The sequence below is a fragment of the Dasypus novemcinctus genome, chromosome 6, assembly GCF_030445035.2.
Source record: "Dasypus novemcinctus isolate mDasNov1 chromosome 6, mDasNov1.1.hap2, whole genome shotgun sequence".
In the NCBI taxonomy this organism is placed as follows: Eukaryota; Metazoa; Chordata; class Mammalia; order Cingulata; family Dasypodidae; genus Dasypus; species Dasypus novemcinctus.
This window is the reverse complement of record NC_080678.1, coordinates 102,699,821-102,718,772: the sequence shown is the minus strand read 5'-3', so window position 1 is coordinate 102,718,772 and position 18,952 is coordinate 102,699,821. Positions and strand designations below refer to the sequence as shown.

Below are 18,952 nucleotides of genomic sequence, written 5' to 3'. Positions count from 1 at the left end.
AATCTTAAAAAAAAAAACTTATCATCCAGCTTTGTCAAAAATGAACTTATTTGCAAAATTCAAAATGTGACTTAATTAACGTGAACAGGAATATTTTTAATTTGGAGGAAAAGATTATGTTGCGACATTTCTGCATAATTATCCTGTCAAAATTGGCTAGAAAAAATAGTTTTACTATAATTATGAAATAGAAAGCACTTAACTATGGATGTTTTTATATTTAGTGCAAATACATTGTTTTTAAACTTTTTTATCCACTGTTCAAAGTATAACAGCTAAATGGTTAAACTTCAAGGATAGAAAAAAACTAGGTCTCATAGGTTCCACAGCCTTCCATTTGTGATATGAAGAAAGTAGAGTATCATATGGGGGAAACAATTGCTTACAATGTGTGTTTAATTTCATTTTCACTGGTAAAAGAAATTAGATATCTCAATTCTCCCTAAAATGCAAAAATCATTTTGAGCTTAGATTATCAGCCTCAATGAGCACTGCTGCTCCTCCTGCTCCTCTCCTGATCCCCTCGCACACATGCCGGTTGCACGCATGCACCTGGCACACCCACATGCACACCGCCCGCACAACAGCATCCTTGCAGGTGCCCTCGCGCCGCCTGGCACCAGGGGCGGCAGCAGCAGGAGGGGCCCGGCTGTACCTGCACCGTGGTTATCCCCGGCTCTCGCCCCACCAGGGTCCGGCCATCCTCCAGCTTAGCAATTCTCGGCTCCTCCACTTTCATGAACTCGGTCACGAGGCTGGTGATGTCCAGCTGCCAGTCGGGCCCCAGCATGTAGGTGAGCTGCCCTAACTCGGGCGACTCGGCCACGAACTGGGTCAGGACACGGACTGTGGCGTGCTGGTACTGCAGGGAGCAGCCTCTCCCTCTCTTCTCCTCGTCGTCCTCGTCCTCGCTTTCCCGGGTGGGCCTGGAAGCAAACGCGCCAAAAAGAATCAGCCCTGCCACTGCCCAGTTTCACGCCCTCATTTTTCAGCTTCACGCGACACACGGAAAGCAATGAAACGGCCCTTGTGCCTGCCCGACCTGCTGGCCCGTGGTTTCACCGCCCGTCTGTCCGAAGTTCCTCTTGGGGATCGCTGTGCGCCTCGGGGGCTGCTAGCAGCCTGGGCCATGGGAGCCGGGAGCAGGCCTGCAGAGGACCCGGGCCAGGAAGGCAGGAGGGCCAGCACCGGCAGGCAGAGGCCCTGCCCTTGCCCTCTGGGTCCTGCAGGTTTGTCATTCTAAAATAATTCCCTGCGGGTGACAGAGGCAGAACCTTGGGCCTGAGGGGAGGGTGACTCTGCCTGGAGGACTGTCTGCTGGCCTTTTTTTTTTCTTTCCATTTTTTTTAAAAAGATACATATATCACACAAAATGTTACATTAAAAAATATAAGAGGTTCCCATACAACCCACTCCCCACCCTACCCCCTTATTTCAGCAACTTCTTTCATTAGTATGGTACATCCACTGCATTTGATGAGTACATTTTGGAGCACGGCTACATAGCATGGATTATAGTTTACGTTGGAGTTGACACTCTCCCCCAGTCCATTCAGTGGGTTACAGCAGGATATATTCTGTCCAGCATCTGTCCCTGCAACATCATGGAGGACACCTCCAAGTCCTGAAAATGCCCCCATATCACAACTTTTTCCCTCTCCTGGCCCTCAGGAACTCCTGTGACCACTGTCTCCACATCAATGCTACAATTTCTTCCATTGCTAGAGTCACAGTAGTTATATAATAGAATACCAGCAAGTCCACTCTAATCCTTATTTCATTCCTCCATCCTGAGCACCCTGGGGTGGTGATGTCCCCTCCACCTCTAAGTCGAGAGGGGGCTCAGATCCCACAGCTGATGATGGGATTCTCCTGCTTGCAGCTGTAGACGCTCTCCGTTCCCTGGTGCGGTGGTTGACCATCCTCACCTCCCTGTCAGCTGACCTGGGTAAGTCAACGAACTGGAGAGTAGGTGCTGCAGCTCTGCGGAGGCTCAGGGCCCCCTGGCACACACGCCTCCCTGCGTGGCCTCCACTCAGGCACCCCACCCCTCACCTCACGAATGAAAATAACCACTTGCCCGAGGATCCAACAGGCCCAGGCGTGAGGGCAGCGGGGAAGGGCCCCTGGGAATTCCCTCAAAGCCGGCCCTTGAATCCCAGCTGGGCCGCTTTCAGGTCCAGCCTCCTCCTGGGCTGGGGCGCTCCACACCCGGCAGAGAAGGCCCCTCGGAGCTCACGGTCCTGAAGGCGGCAGGGCACCTCTCCCCTCCCACCTCCCTGCTCTCCCCTGAAATCCCTGCTGGAGGTGCGAAGCTGCTGCGAGGCAGGCTGCCTGGGATGAGCAGGGCGCCTCCACTGCCCCGCCCGCTTCTCCTTCCCCCCTGAGCACACCAGCCTGGCCCACCCAGCCAAGGCCCTCCCCTGAGGCCTGCTATCCACACCCCCCTGACATCCCATCTGCCTCCTCCCAAAACAGCCCCGCCCTGCGTGCTGTCCTGACCGGGCCTGGCGGGGGACTGCCGCCTCCCCGTGACCCTCCAGGGTGGGGAGCTGTGTCAGGGAAGGAGGGGCACGACTGACGTCTCCGTGTGAAGGCCCAGGCCCAAGGCTCTGGAATCCTGGGGGCTCACCACACGCGTGACATGAGGCGTCTGACCTCCACAAGAGCCCCGAGGGGGCGGACGAGGAGGCCACCCCTGGGGTGCCTCCGCTGAAGTCAGCAGGAGTCGCCTGCTCAGGCAGGGCCCAGCCAGGCCGTCTGCACCCCCTGCTTGTTGTCTCCCACTTTATAGCTGACCCCCTTCGTTTCACATTAGCCATGAAATATGGTCCTGTGTTCACACGGAGAAAACCAGGCTCAGCGTGGTGAGGTGTGCAGCCTCCTCACGGGAAACTGCAGATTTGGGTCCGCTCCATCTGACTCCTTACACCCACTCTCTACAGCACGTCATCCCACCACCCTGAAAGTTCTGGGGACCACTGACCAATTGCTGTGTGGCTCTTTGCAGTTTTATCCCATGTAACCACCACCATAATCAAGATGCAGATCTGTTCCATTTCTCTCCACCACTCCCTCATCCTGCCCCTTCATATCGTCATTCCCCACTGTTAGCCCAGAGCAATCGCTTGTCTGTTTTCCATTTCTGTAATTTTGGTCTCTGCAGAATGTCAGAGTAAATGGAATTATATGGGATGTCACCTTTTGAAGCTAACATTTTTCCCTCAGCATAATTCCCTGGAGCTCCATCCTAGATAGTTCCCTTAATAGTTCACTCGTTTCACTGCTGAGTTGTATCCCATCATTTAGCTTTCCACAGTTCCTCACTCATCCATCCACTGAAGGACATGTGGGTTGATTCCAGTGTGGGATATTACAGATAGAGCTGCCATGAACGTTTGTACACAAGTTTTTGAGTGAACGTAAGTTTTCATTTCTCTGGGATAAATGCGAAAGACTATATTTGAGGTAATGTATGGTAAGGGAATGTATAGTTTGAAAAGAAAACTGCCGAACTGTTTTCAGAAGGCTGTGCGATTTTACACTCCCCACAGCACGGATGAGTGACCCAGTTTCTCCGTAGCCTTACCTCATTTGGAAACACCACTATTTTTCATTTCAGTCATTCTGATAGGTGTGTCGTGGTATCTTATTGCAGTTTTAATTTGTATTTCCCTAATGTCTACTGATGTTGAACACCTATTCATGTGCTTATTTGTGCTCTGCATATCATCTTCAGTAAAATGTCTGTCCATGTCTTGTGCACACTGTTGAATTGTTTACTGTTGAACTGTACAAGTTCTTTTAATATTCTATATGCAGTCCCTTGTAGTATATATGGTTTCCAAACATTTCCTCCCAGTGTACAAACTATTTTTTCCTCCTATTAACATAGTCTTTCTCAGAGGAAACGTTTACAGTTTTGATGAGGTCCAATTTATCATTTTCCCTCTCATGATTCAAGCTTATGGTATCAAATCTAAGAACTCTTTACCTAGCCCTATATCTGAAGATTTTCCCCTACATTTATTTCTAAAAGTTTTATTGTTTTGTGTTTTACATTTAAGTTTGTGGTCCTTTTGAGCTGATTTTAGTATAAATGTGAACATGGTATACCTTGACGTACATTTAGATCTCTTTAGATTGCAATTTTCAACATACAGATCCTGTATGTTGTGTTACATTACTATATATTTCATTTTCTTTGGTGTAATTGCAAATGGTATTGTGTTTTTAATTTAGGTTCTCACATGTTCAATGTTACTATATAGAAAGGTCATTAATTTTTCTATGTTTTTCTTATATCTTGTTGCTTTGCTGAACTAACTTATTTGTTCTACCAGATATTTTTGGTAGATTTTCTACACAATCATATCATCTACAAAGAGAGACAGTTTTATTTCTTCTTTTATAGTCTGTATGCCTTTTATGACCTGTTCTTGCTTGAATGTGCTGGCTGCAACTTCCAGAACTACCCTGAATAAGTGTGAGAGTGGACACATCTTTGCCTTGATCCTAATCTTAGAGGGAAAGGATTCAGTCTTTCACCATTAAGTATGGTGTGAACTGTAGGTTTTTGTACATATTCTTTATCAAGTTAAAGAAACTCCCCCTATTACTAATTGACTGAAGTGTTTATTTCATGGAAAGGTGTTGAGTTCTTTCAAGTGATTTCTCTACATCAACTGATATAATTTTCTTCTTTAGCCTTTTGATAATGTGGATTACATTGATTTTCAAATGATGAACTAGTCTTGTGAATAAATCCTACTTGGTCATGCTGCATACTTCTTTTAATACATTACAGGATTCAATTTCCTAATTTTTGGGGGGAGTTTGTGTATCTGATTTCATGAGAGATACTAGTTTGTGGTTTTCTTTGGGGAAGAAGACCATGTTTGTTTGGTTTTGCTATCAGGATAATAGTCATTTCTTAAAATGTGTTTGGAATTATTTCCTCTTCTAATTTTTGGAAGAGACTGCAAAATTAGCATTAATTCTACTTTAAATGTCTGGTAAAATTCTCCACTGAAATAACTTGGGCCCCGGGGAGTTGTTTCTTGGGAACTTCTTAATTATGGAATCAATTTCTTTAATGGTTATAGGACTGTTCAGATAATCTATAGCACCCTGGTTAAGTGCTGGGAGTTTGTGGTTTTTGAGAAAATAGTCCATTTCTTCTAGAATTTCCTTATCCTTTAGTTGGCTGCTGGCTCTATATTGATAATCCATGTTTCATTCCTGATATTAATGACGCATGTTTTCTGTTTTTATCTTTGTCAGTCTTGCTAAAGGTTTATCAATTTCATTGATTGTTTCAAAGAACAAGCTTTTAGTTTCATTGATTTCTTATACTGTTTGTATATCTTCACTTTCTTTGATTTCTGCTCTTTTATTTCCTTCCTTGTGCTTGCTCTTGAAGTATGAACCTAAGATTACTGAAAAGAGGCCTTTCTTCTTTGCTAACAATGTAATTAATTTCTCTCAGCAGTGCTTTATATCTTTGCATAAAATTTTGTAATATACTTTAATTTTAATTCAATTCTATGTAATTTTTATTTCATTTAATATTTCTCTTTGACCATGAGTTATTTATAAATGTTGAATAACTTCCAAGTGTTTGGAGATTTACCTGTTATCTTTCTAATACTGAATTCTTGGTTGATTTCATTATGGTCAGAGAACATAATCTGTATGATTGCAACTCTGTTAATTTTTTCTAAGGATTTTTTTTACAATATAGCTCTTTCCATTCTTTTACTTTTGACCCACTCAAGTTTTGTTTGCTGGTAGTTTCTTGCTGACAGGATATACTTGTATCTTATTTATCATCCATTCTCAATCACTGACTTTTAATAGGTACATTGAGACCATTCGCATTTAAAGTCATCATGATATTTTACAGCTTAAGTCTGGTGTTTCACTGTTTTCTGTCTGTTGCTCCTTTGTTGGGTCCCTATTTGTCTTTTGTTGCCCTCCTGTGGGTTACTTGAACAACTTTTTAAATATTCTGCACAGCCTACTGATACCAATGTCTCACCACTAAGAGTGAAGTACACATACCTTACTTCCATTTAAGTCTTTTCATCATCCCCATTTATAAAACGTAATTGTTTCAAGTATCTCTTCTGTACAACTAAGTGTCATATCAGCTGGTGTTACCATTTTTGCTTCAACTATCAAATACTTAAGAAATTTGTGATAATTTATCATGTTTACTACTATTTTCACCCAGCTTTTATTATCCTTTCCTTTTTTAATGTCCAAACCTTCTCATTCTATCATTTTTTTTTAGTGAATTTTTTTAGAGAATTTCTTAAGGGTGGGTCTCTCAGAAACAAGTTCTCTTAGTGTTTTGTTTTGTTTTGTTTTTATTCTGAGAATGTCTCTATTTTCCCTTCATTTCAGAAGGATACTTTAGCCAGACACAGAATTCACCATTGATAGTTTTCTTTCAGTACTTGAAAAATGTTATGTAACTTGGTTACATGGTTTCAAGTGAGAAGTTTGCTTCATTCAAATCCCTATTGGTAATGCATCATTTCTATGAATGCCTTAAAGATTATTTTCATTTTAATTTTCAGAAATTTAATTATGATGTGTCTTGACATGGATTTCTTTGGGTTTATCCTTTGTGGCATTCCCTCAGCTTCTTGAATATGTAGGTTTATGCCTTTTCCATACTTGGAGAGTTTCCATCCATTATTCCTTCAAATACATTTTCAGTCCTACACTCTTTCTCCTCTCCTTCTGGGGTTCTAATAACAGAATTTTAGATCTTGTGCTATTGTCTTACAAATCCCTGATGATCTATTCATTTCTTTTGAGCCTATATTCTCTCTGTTGTTCATATTGAGTACATTCTATGGAAATGTTCTCAAATTCACTGATTTTTATCCTCTATTCTTGAGCTCATCCAGTAGGATTTTTTTAATTTTGGTTACTGTATTTTTCAGTTCTATAATTTACTATTGTTGTTTTTTTTAAATTCTACTTCTTTGCTGGCATTTTCTATTTTTTCATTTGTTCAAGGAGATTGGTATATACTCATGGAAGAATGTTTTTTATTCTGCCTAAAATCCTTTTAGATCATTCCAACATTTGGTTCATCTGGGAACTGGCATTGATTGACTCTTTTCTCAAATATTCTAGTTCTTGGTTTGCAAAATCATTTTAATTGTATTCTGAACATTTTGGATATTATATAGGAGATACAACAGCCTACTGAAATCCATTATAGCCACCAGTCACCTAGTTTAGGTTTAGCATGTAGATGCTGACCTAATTTTGTTGCTTTTGGTTTTAATTAAAATTTGGTTTTTAGAGTCCTTGTAGTACTGTTCTGCTTTGTTTCAAGCCCCAGGCACCATGCAGGCTCGTCAATTTCTGAAGGACTATATTTCCCTAGTGTGGTAGTTTGCATGGTTTATGAATTCCAAAAATAGATAATGGATTGTGTTTATAAACTGGTCTGTTCTTCTGGGCATATTAGATTGCAGTAGATTCAGAGGTTTCACTTCTACTTGATTAAATTATGACTAAGGCTTTGAATGGGCCACATCAATAGGATGGTCGAGTTCCTGCCCCATTGCTGGGTGGGGATGGACAGAGAAAACGACACGGCAGAAGAGAGAGTTTGAGTTTTGATGCTGGAGCCCCAGGAAATAAATACAGAGGGAAAGAACATAAAGGAAGAGAGACAACTCTGTATACACAGCAGAGTCCTGGGAAGAGAATGAGCCTGACAGCCTATAAGGCTGCAGCTGAGCCCAGAGAAAAACAAGCCCAGGGAACGAGACAGGTGAGATCAGAAGAAGCTGGGACCATGGAGCCTTAAGAGGAAGGGGAAGGCTGCACTGTTGCAGACGTCGCCCGCCATCTTGCTCAAAACATGGCAAATGACTTTGGTGAGAAAGTACCTCTTATGGTACCTTGAGTTGGACTCTTTAGGGCCTGGTATCTGTAAGCTTCTGCCCCAAATATACACCCTTTATAAAACCCAACAGATTTCTGGTCCTTGGCATCAGCATCCCTTTGGCTGACTTATATACCTAGGACAGGCGGAAGGTTGGGAGATAATAGGCTTACGAGACAGTATCACCCACCTGGGTCTGCCTGGGTTCTAATGATAAGAATTTTAGATCTTGTGTTTCATCAGGTGAAAGTTATAAACCTTCAGGCATCAGCAAAGGATATGACAGCCAAATCACTGACTTTTCTTTCGAGCGTGCTTTCCTGACAGTGAATGCCTTAATTTCTACATCTTTTGCCATGTGGATAGGCTTAGAATTTCCAACATCATCAGGTCCTTGAATCTTTAAAAATTATCTCTCCTCTTGCATTTTACTAAAAGCAGCTACAAGAAACCAAGATGCACTTTCAAAACATTGCTTGGAAATCTCCCCAGCTAAACCTCAAACTTCATTTTCTTTTCACGGAACCACAGGACACAACTTCGTTAAACATCCTGTCAGAACACAACAAGGGTCCACCTTCCTCCAGTTTCCACTAACATGGTTCCTCACTTCCTTCTGAACTCTTGGCATTGTTTTGGTTTTGTTTGTTGCTGTTGCTGTTTTCTAAGAAAAGCTGTAGTTTACAGAAAGATCATGCATAAAATAGAGTTCCCACATACCTGCTCCATCTACATTCCACATCAGTGTGGTACCTTTGTTACAGCTGATGAGAGAACAGCATTAAAATTGCAGAATTATCTTTAGCCATAGTTTGCATCAGGATTCACTGTATTGTATAGTCTTATGGTTGTTTTTTTAAATTTTTTATGTTCTAGCAACAACATACCACTTAAAATTTACCCTTTTAATGACATTCTTATATATAATTCAGTGATGGTAACTGCATCCACAATATTGTGTTACCATCATCACCATACATTACCAAAACTTCTGTCACCCCAAACAGAAACTCTGCACCTGTTAAGAATTAACTCCCCATTCCCGATCCCCACCTCAGCCCCTAATATTCTGTATTCTAGTTTCTGACTCTATGAATTTGCTCATTCAGAAACATTTTTAAAGTCTAAGTTTCTAGTAACAGCTAATTCACAATGATTTATGCTTTCTCTGAAACGATTTAGGATTTCTCTAAAATGCTGCTCACTTTGTTCTGCAGCCTGTTAAAGCAGCATCTTTAACACCCGCATTTCTGATCACTGTCTGTTCAAGGTGTTTGAGGCTTTTACTATCGTTCTTACAGCCTTAACCCACAGCCTGATGTCAAAGGCACTCTCTCACATTTAGGTGTTTGTTACAGCAGCACAACAGCACTAGGAAACAACGCATCTATCAGTTTTCTTTTGCAACATTTAAAAAATTACCACACATGTACTGGCTTAGAACAGTTCTATAGGTCAGAAAGCTGGGCAGTAACTGTGATGATTTCAGCACAATATTGTGAATGTAAATTAATACCACTGAACAACTTGAAATGCCACTTGAATGTGGCTAAAAATGGGAAATTTTGAGTTGTACATGTTACTATGATCAAAAAGTTTAGAAAACATAATAATAAAGGGGTCCAGAGAGGCTCAGTTGAGATCTCTGCATAGGGTCTCAAAAGGCAGAAATCACACTTTATGCAAAAATCCATGCAAAAATAGTTCAAAGACATAAATATAAGAGCTAGAACTATCATACCCCTAGAAGAAAAGGAGGTAAACATGTTCAAAACCTTGCATTAGGCAATGGTTTCTTAGGCTTCATACCTAGGGCACAGACAGCAAAGAAAATATAGATAAATGAGACCTCGTCAAAATAATTTTTTGTGCATCAAAGGATTTTATCCTGAAAGCAAAACGACAAACTACACAATGGGAGAAAATATTTGGAAACCACATATCTGATAAAGGTTTAATATCCAGAATATATAAAGAAATCATTCAACTTAACAACAAAAAGACAACCAACCCAGTTAAAATATGGACAAAACAACTTGAATAGACATTTCTCCAAAGAGGATTTACAAATGGCTAGAAAATGCATGAAAAGATGCTCAACATCATTAACCATCAGGGAAATACAAATCAAAACCACAATGAGATACTATTTTACACCCATTAGAATGGCTATTTTTTTTTTAATTGAAAATTTCAAGTGTTAGAGAGGATGCAGAGAAATAGGAACACTCATTCTTTGCTGGTGGCAATGTACAATGGTGGAACAATTGTGGAAAACAGTTTGGCAGTTCCTCGGAAAGCTAAGTATAGAACTACCATATGATCTGGCAATCCCACTACTAGGTATATACCCAAAAGAATTGAATGCAGAGACTCAAACAGATATTTGCACACTGATCTTTACAGCAGCATTATTCACAATTACCAAAAGATGGAAGCAAACCAAGTGTCTATCATCCAATGAATGGATAAATAAAATGTGGTAGATATACAATGGAATACTGTTCAGCCGTAGAAAGAAATGAGTTCCTGATATATGCAATGACATGGATGAACCTTGAAGATATTATGTTGAGTGAAGTAAGCCAGACACAAAATGACAAATACTATATAATCTCATTGATTTGAAACAATTAGAATAAACAAACTTATATAGTCAGAACTAGAATATAGGTTACCAGGTGATGGGGTGGGGATAGGGAATGGGAAAGCAAGGCTTAATAGGAAGTTAAATACAGGGTTCCTGTCTGGAATGATGGAAATGTTTTAGTAATGGATGGTGGTGATGGGAGCACAGTATTGCAAATGTAATTAACAGCACTGAAATATTTATCTGAATGTGATTAAATGGGGAAATGTTAGATTGTATATATGGCAACAGAATAAAAATGTTTTAAGAATCCATAGAACTACTCTGCACAAACAGTGAACCCTAAACCATGGACTCTAGTTAATAGTATAATTATAAACATGCACTCTCGTCAATTGTAACAAATGTTCAAAACCAATGCAAGGAATTAATAATAGGGTGGTATATGGGTATCCTGTATTTATTCACGATTGTTCTGTAAGCCCACAACATCTCTAATAAAGAAAAAAATTAAAAAAAAAAATACCACTGGGAGTGTTTCCCTTTGGCATCATGGTGGAAAAAAAAAGGCTGAAATCAAGTTGCCGGCCTGGCTGTGCACTTACCTGGAGATGCCAGGGAAGAATCAGCTTCCAAGTTCATTCAGAGTGTTGGCAGAACTCAGTTTCTTATGGCTGTAGGCCTGAGGTTTCTGCTTCTGGCTGGGGGGCAGGCAGAGCCTGTGCTTAGCTCCTAACGACTGCCCTCATCCCACAGCACGTGGCCTCCTCCCTCTCCAATGCCAGCAAGGGCGAATCAAGTTAGTCTCTCACCTTGAATCTCTCTGACTTCCCTTTTTGCTGCCATCTGGAGAAGACCTTCTGTTTCTAATGAGTGCAAGAGTTGGGTCAGGCCCACCTGGAGAACTTTCAAGTCTCAAGTCTTAAAGGACCTGGGGTTTTAATCACACCTGTAAAAACCCCATCACAGCCATACCAGATTAGTGTTGACTGAACACCAGGGGAAGGAGCTCTCTGGGGCCCCTCATTGGAATTCTACCTATGACAATAGGTATCACTTCTAAGAATTCTTGGGAAAAACTATTCAGTAATATTATTTCCAATTTGTAGATAAGAAAACTGAGGTTAAGTAACTTGTCCAAGATCACACACTGTGAGCGGCAAAGCCAGGGTCAAAAGCCAGGCAGCCTTACTCGAAAGCCTGCATTCTTGACTATAAGACTGCACTCCATGGATGTGGCGTGACATTTACAAGCAGGGAACTGAGAATAACATTGGAATGAATAACGGAGAGATGAGGAATGAAGATGACTACATCCTGCTTGGAAGTGATTCTTGGGCATTATTTTACTTAATCCTAACCACTACACTATGGGGTAAATACTATTTTTAGTCTCATCATTTTCTCAGGCTAAAGTGCTAGTAAGGAGCCAGGTCAGGTCCATCTGACCCCAAGCCCGGTCTGCTGGTACCTGTGGACACTGCTTCCCCAAGGGCCAGCCCACCCCTCCCCACCACCAAGATCTGGCTCGATGGGGCAGCAGGCACACGACCTCTCCGAGAGCGCTTCTACTCTCGGCCTCCTACCTTCTGCTGGGGGCCACTGGGATCCTCCAGCCCTTGATCTGGCTCAGCTCCGGGTCCGAGATCTCAATCTGCAGAGGGAGTCTGGAGGCCCAGACGGTGACCTCTAACTGGGAGGTGAAGTGCTGGTGGGTGAAGTTCACAATCGTGTCCACTTTGCTCTTCATCTCCTTCCCATTCACAAAGACGGAATCGCAGTTGTTGGAAACCTTTGGGGAAGGGGAGAGTCCTGAGATGCATCAGCAGGAAGAAGCCAAACAAAAAATCACAACAATGAGAGTTCATGAGCCACAAGAGCCTAGATTAACTAGACACCAAGACAACCAGAAGAATATGACTCATAGAGAAGCAATTTGTAGGTGCTAATTAGTGGCAGAGACTGATGAATAGACTCTTGAAAAGCCATTTTTTATTACTCATTGCTGACAAGACTATAAACATAATTTAATGGAGTTACATAACCTCTGTCACATTTTTTTGTGTTTTTTCTCCTTTACCTTAACTTTTTTGTGTACTCAACCCTCCAATAATCAAATCCCAGGTGCATCATATTTTATTCTTGTACCATATTTGAAGATACATTAAAGGTGGCCATATGTTACTAAAAAATTTCAATCTATGAAGAAGAGGACCCTTTCTGAAAAATCAAGGTACCTTTGCACCAAATTAAAAATCCTAATAGGCAAAATGCTCATGGAATACAATGGGAACATGGATGTAATTATTTTTGGCCCATTCAACAATTCTGCAGCACAGAAGTGAGTGTGTCGCATCCATCACAGCCTCTGACTCAGCACTCGGCCCTCTCTAATGTGCAGGCACTCATGAGTTAAGGATTAGACAAGTAAAGCCCCCATTTCACTTCCTCTCTCCTGGGCCACTGGGAAAATGTCTTCTGTGTGTCTAGGCTGGGAGGGGAAGGAGGGAGCAGGCAGCACTTCCTGAGCAGAAGACAGAGAATCCCACAATCGTCTCACCCAGAATCACACAACTGCAAGGGCCCATCGCCTCCTTTTGCAGATGAGGAAACTGAGGCCCAATGAGCTGACATGAATGGTTCAAGGTTGCACTACTTTTAGAGGTGCAGTTTCAGGCTCAGGATCCTAGCAGGGTTCCTCACCTCAGCAAATGCTCCTCACCTCAGCATCACACAGACCATACTGCAAACCATAAACTCAAGAGATTTTTTCTAGATGCTTCTTTTCCTTACTCAAATTTCTATTCACAGCTTCTAATCCAGAGGCACACAAGTCCAAATGTCTCCCGAACAGTTCAAGAGCAATGTCAGAGTATTAAGATAATCTTGCCAACTCCAGGCTCAAAGAAGAAGCCACCAAATTGTTGGAGACAAATTATCATCCCCCACCCCCCAAAAAAGGCACTTAAATGATGTACATCCATGTGGAAAAAGAAAAGATGAGCCTCCCATCCTTCAACAATTCCATTTTTAACTCAGGAGTTAACTTGAAGTGAAACCAAAGACCAAGCAGGAAATAACTAACAGGACACTTAAAACTCTGCCTGCATGCCCAGTCACAGAGAAGAATCTTGTTGTTTCCACTTTCTGCATCACAAATGTCTTTAGTTATTCAGTGCTCCATTTGGAAGACCTACGGAAGTGGTGTGTCACAGTGAGCTGATCTTACCTGAAGGCCTTTCCACATCCACGATGGTGACCTTCTTGGCATTTGGGCTTAGGTAGACATGACTGGTGCCTACTAGCTATCCAACCACATGTCAGCCCCTCAGCTCCAACACACCCATACACCTTCCTCTTTTCTAAGAGGACTAAGATTTTATTCAGATTTCCACTGCCCTCCATGTAGCCATGTTCCTCCCAAAGCCAGTCATTATAATTCCACTCCCCGTGTCAGCAACTGGCTTAAGGATGGGCACGTAACACAATTCTGGCCAATGAGGCTTGAGAAGTCTACTGGGAACTCTGGGAAAAGACTCCTGGCTATAAAAAGTGAGGCACAGGAACAGTTGTCCCCCTTCTTCCCCTGGGGGTTGTCACATGGGAAATGATGCCTGGAATTAAGAGAACCAGGCTGACATAGCACAGCAGGACAAAGTGATGGAAGGAACCTGGTCCTGGATGACCTGAATGGGCCACTGGATTAGCCACCCTGGAACTGCCCTACTTTGAGACTTTTCTGTTGTTGTTAAAGCCATTTTGGGCCATGTTTTTATTTTGCTACTTGAATCTAAAGGCACCATGATGTAAGACCTCAACTCCAATGTCATGCCTCTGAAGCCACCCCGAGTCACTCCTAGTAGAAACCTGGCAGCCCCTCAGCTAGTCACCTCCAGCTGCATCACACTGTTTCATTTTATCTTGTTTATCACATGTGCTACTTAGGTACACTGCATTTACGACATCACTATAAACTTACACTATGTTACCTTCACGGTTCTTATTGCTTGTGTCACGACTTCCACTGAAGTAATTACACCAGCTTGCACTGTCTACAGTACGCTGTAGTGTTTACACTGTAGTATTTACCTCACGATACAGAGCACTCTCTGGAGGGTCCTGGTTGCATACTTGTTTCTTATCTCTTCCCCAACCAAAGGTGATCTGCTTGAGAACATGGCCCCTGCCTCCACTTACCTGCTGTCACTGGCTCCCAGCACAGCGTGAGGCACAGAAAGGGAGACTACATCACAGCCGTTTCCTCTGGGCCACATTCAGCCTGTGCCCCACAAGCCCAGAAGGGAAAGGCGGGGATTCAGACACGACCATGTGGTCAGTGGAGCAGGGAAGAGTTAGGGTCATTTTGTGTATCATGAGTGGAGCTGACTTGCCGAAGAAACTAAGAGCCAAACGCTAAGGAAGTTTAGGATTAAGAGCTGATAAATTTGAGACCTGTGGTAGAATGTGGCCTTTTTCCTAGAAATTGAGGTTTCTGTGTCTCACACCATGCTCTGTGTGTGTGTGTGTGTGTTTGTAAAGAGGGAGGGTGATGAGAGGACAAGAAAACAAATCCCACCATTCATCTCAATCATACCTTCGGCACTCTGTGATCCCCAAGAAGAATATCAAAAACCAAGTGCTGTGACTCCTCACAGAAGAAGGGCTGAGAACAGAAGCATGGGGACAGGAAACAGATGATTTTGCCGTGTTCACTTGTGAGCACGTGTGAGAGGGCTTGCACATGTCATCCTGGGGCCGACGGCTTTCGAGGTTAGCATTGTACTGTCAAATTACACACTGGCAGCTCCATTACTCTAGAGTAACAGGGGCAAAAAGGTGCTCTCCAGATGCAGGTATGTTTCCGCTGGGGACATCCTTTATTTCATTTTCTAGTTAGAAAAGCAGCACGAGTTTAACCTGTGCAGCAGTAGTCACCCCCGGAGCCTGCCACACCATAGATCCATCTGTCTGCACTGATTGAAAGCTGACCTGTTTTCCCTCTCCTAGTCTCAGAAATCTGCCTGTCTGGTAGAAAGAAGAAAAGCTAGAGAACCTGATAATACATTTCTCACAAATTCAAACACACACAAACAAAAAATAGTGAAATTCCATGTTCAGACAGGAAAAAGGAATTAAAACTATATAAAGAAAAAAGCCTTTGATATTTAACTGTCATCAGGATCAAGTATTTGTACTGTGTTTGAGACTCAGGAAGACAAAAAATGTGTTTTACCTTGAGTTTTCATACTTTGTAGATATATAAGGGAATGATAGTAGCTAACACCCAGTGAATGCTTACTATGTACCATGCATTGTTTTAAAATTTTATATAGATGGGAACAGGTGTAGCTCAGTGGCTGAGCACCTGCTTCACAAATACGAGGTCCTGGGCTCATTAGCCAGTATCTCCCAAAAAACAAAAAACAGAAATAAAAACTACATAGAGCTGCACCCACTAAATCCTTCAAATCACTCTGTATGTTAAGCTGTTTTGTCCGTACATTCCCAACGAGAAAACTAGCCCAGGAGAGGCTGCTCACACAGGACACACTGCTGGTAGAGGGCAGAGCAGGGATTTGAACTCAGGGCCCTGAATCCAGAATGTTCTCAAGCACTGCTTTACTACTCAATGTATGTTGGACAAAGAGAACACATGCCCTCTACAGTAGTACAGGCTGATTGGGAAGGTAAAGCCCTAAATGCACACTCTGGTTTGTGAATTTATCAGCCTTACTGGAGTATCATTTACATTCAGTAAACTGCATCCATTTAAACTGCACAGTTCAACTGAGTTTTGACAGTGTGTAACCCTTGAAAGCACCTCCTTAATCCAAATAGCACTTTGCCTCCATCCCAAAAGATCACTGGGTGTCTTTTCAGTCCATCCTTCCCTCTGCCCTGGCCAGGACAACCACTGACATGCTTTCTGCTACAACAGATTATGGTCTGCAATTCTGGAATCCCACCTAAACTCAATCTCAGGGTGCACTTTCAGGTCTGGCTTCCTTCACCAGCACGGTGGCATGAAGATTCGTCCACATTGTGGTGTGGATCAGTAGATGCTCCAGCCCTTCTCTTGGTCTCTCCCACCCAGAACAATGGAGGAGTCTCGACAGCAATTTAACCTGCAAATGCAGGTCCTCTCAGGGCCAAGGCCCCGAATCAGGAGAAATACCCTGTGCTGGTCACTTCTTTCAAGTTTGAATCCCTCTAAAATATTCCTGGTTTTGTTCACTCTCCAGAGTGTTTTATCCTGAGTTCATAGGTGACATCTGTGAAGAGCGTTTTTGGGCATTTACACTTCCGTAATGGAAGCATAAGTCGCCACCACATTTTTCCAAGTAGACCCCCAAGATCAGAAGAGGAGCCAGGAACGGCAGCGTGGGGCCACAGACTGGGGCCTCATGCCCACTCTTCCCATCCCCATGTCTGAGTGGGTCACTCCCCATGTCTCTGGTTCAGATGCCACATCTGGGAGCCTCAGTTGACCTAAACTTTCCAGCTCTGGCACTCCGCCATCTAACACATTTGGAGGATTCAGAGGCTGAGCTCAAAGGCCCAGTGTGTGCTGGCACAAGGCAACCTTTCTCTGTCTTAGCTCCCTCAGCTGTAAGAGGAATCATTCATTCATTAAACACATATTTCTTTAATGCCAGCTGAGACTGCAGAATGGCCCTAGGTGTTAGGGATTGAGTGAGGAACACCAGAGCCCCTGTGTCCATGGAACAGACGGTCTAAAGGGGAGACAGGCAGGCTCTAAAGACACAAGTCGGCATACTGTAAACAATCAGATGGTGAGAAGGGTTAGGAAGAAAAACAAAGCCATGTAATAGAACAGGCAGTGGCGGAGGACACTACTGCCGTGAAAACGAGAGGTGCCACCCAAGTGGAGACCTGAACAAGGGAGGAGGTGAACATAGAAGAAATGCAGAAACATTCAAAGTGGAGGAAACAGGACGTGCAGAAGCCCTGACACAGGACCGTCCTTGCCACTTTCAAGGGCCAAGAGGGAGGGCAGATGGGCTGCAGGCACGTGGTAGGCGTGGGGCTCCCACCCACTGCCATGGAGGCTCTGGAGTCTGCACCCGCGGCAGGGAGGCCCCGGGCCGTGCTGCATCCGCACTGCTCCCAAGCTGTGTGCTCCCAAGTGAGCAGGAGGGTCGGGGCTGTTGGTCCGGCATGGAAATTTCCTACCTGATTTGGAGATTATTTTTCTTATTCTTTGATGTACCGCCTGTGAAATCATTCTTCAGTCTCTACCATCCTCCAGATCAGATTGCTAATCAAGAAGGATTTTTTATTTGCTGCTTCTGAGGGGAGACTTTTCCAGGGGCTGCCTTGTGTCACCATGTTGATGACATCACTACCATTCTCTGTAGAGCCCACTCCAATCAGGTGTTCGCCTCTGCTATTCCATTAATTCCCCTTTGTCAAGGTCACCAGGGTCTTCCAAGCCACCCTTTCCAACAGTCGACTTTCAGTCCTCACCTCCCTTCTCAGCAGCATTTAGTAGTCAGCCACTCTCCTGAAATACCTTTATCACTGGTCCTCTGTCTTGTGGCTTTCTTTCCACTAACAAATGGTCCCATGTTCTCAGTGTCTGTTTCTGGATTCTTTTACTCACTGCTCTCAGTGCTGGCCAAGTTCAAACTTAAACTTGGTCTCCTACTCAGTCTCGTGGCTTTAAATATTGATTCTAGGATAGCATAATCCAAACTTATTTCTTTACCTTGAACTTCTTTATATGAACTCCGTATGTGTGTATCCAACTTCTTAGTTAACATCTTTATTTGGATATACAATAAGCATTTCAAATTGAACATTTCTTAACTTGAACTCTTTATTCTTTCTCTTCACCAAACCTGCTGTTCCTACAGCTTTCCCTTATCTCAGCTATGGTGGCTTCAGACTTCTGGTTGCTCAGGTCAAAAATTGAGAAGTCACCCATGAATTTCCCTTCTCTCTCACATCCAGTGACCAATGGAATTGCACTGAGAGTTCAGAAATAGACCCTCACATCTACGGTTAACGGATTTTTGACAAGGCTGCCAAGTCTACTCAACTGGGAAAAAAACTCTCTTCAACAAACAGTGCTGGGAGAACTAGAAATCCTTATGTAACACAATGAAGACCCCGATCTCACACCATATACAAAAATTAACTCAAAACAGATCAAATACCTAAATATAAGAGCCACAACCATAAAACTCCTAGAAGAAAACACAAGGAAGCATCTTTAGGACCTCATGTTGTATAATGATTTCTTAGACTTTATACCCAAAGCAAAACTATAAATGAAAAATTAGATAAATGGGACCTCCCATTACAAACTTTTGTGCATCAAAGTACTTTATCATGAATGTGAAAAGACCACATATTTAGTAGGAGAAAATATGTGGAAACTGCATATCTGATAAGGGTTCAATATCCAGAACTTACATACAGAG

The 18,952-nt window shown here is 42.8% G+C and overlaps 1 pseudogene; it reads right to left on the bottom strand.

Moving 5' to 3' along the window:
* Positions 1–18,952, bottom strand: part of LOC101432720 (transmembrane protein 132B-like) — a 253,068-nt pseudogene that overhangs the window by 5,000 nt on the left and 229,116 nt on the right.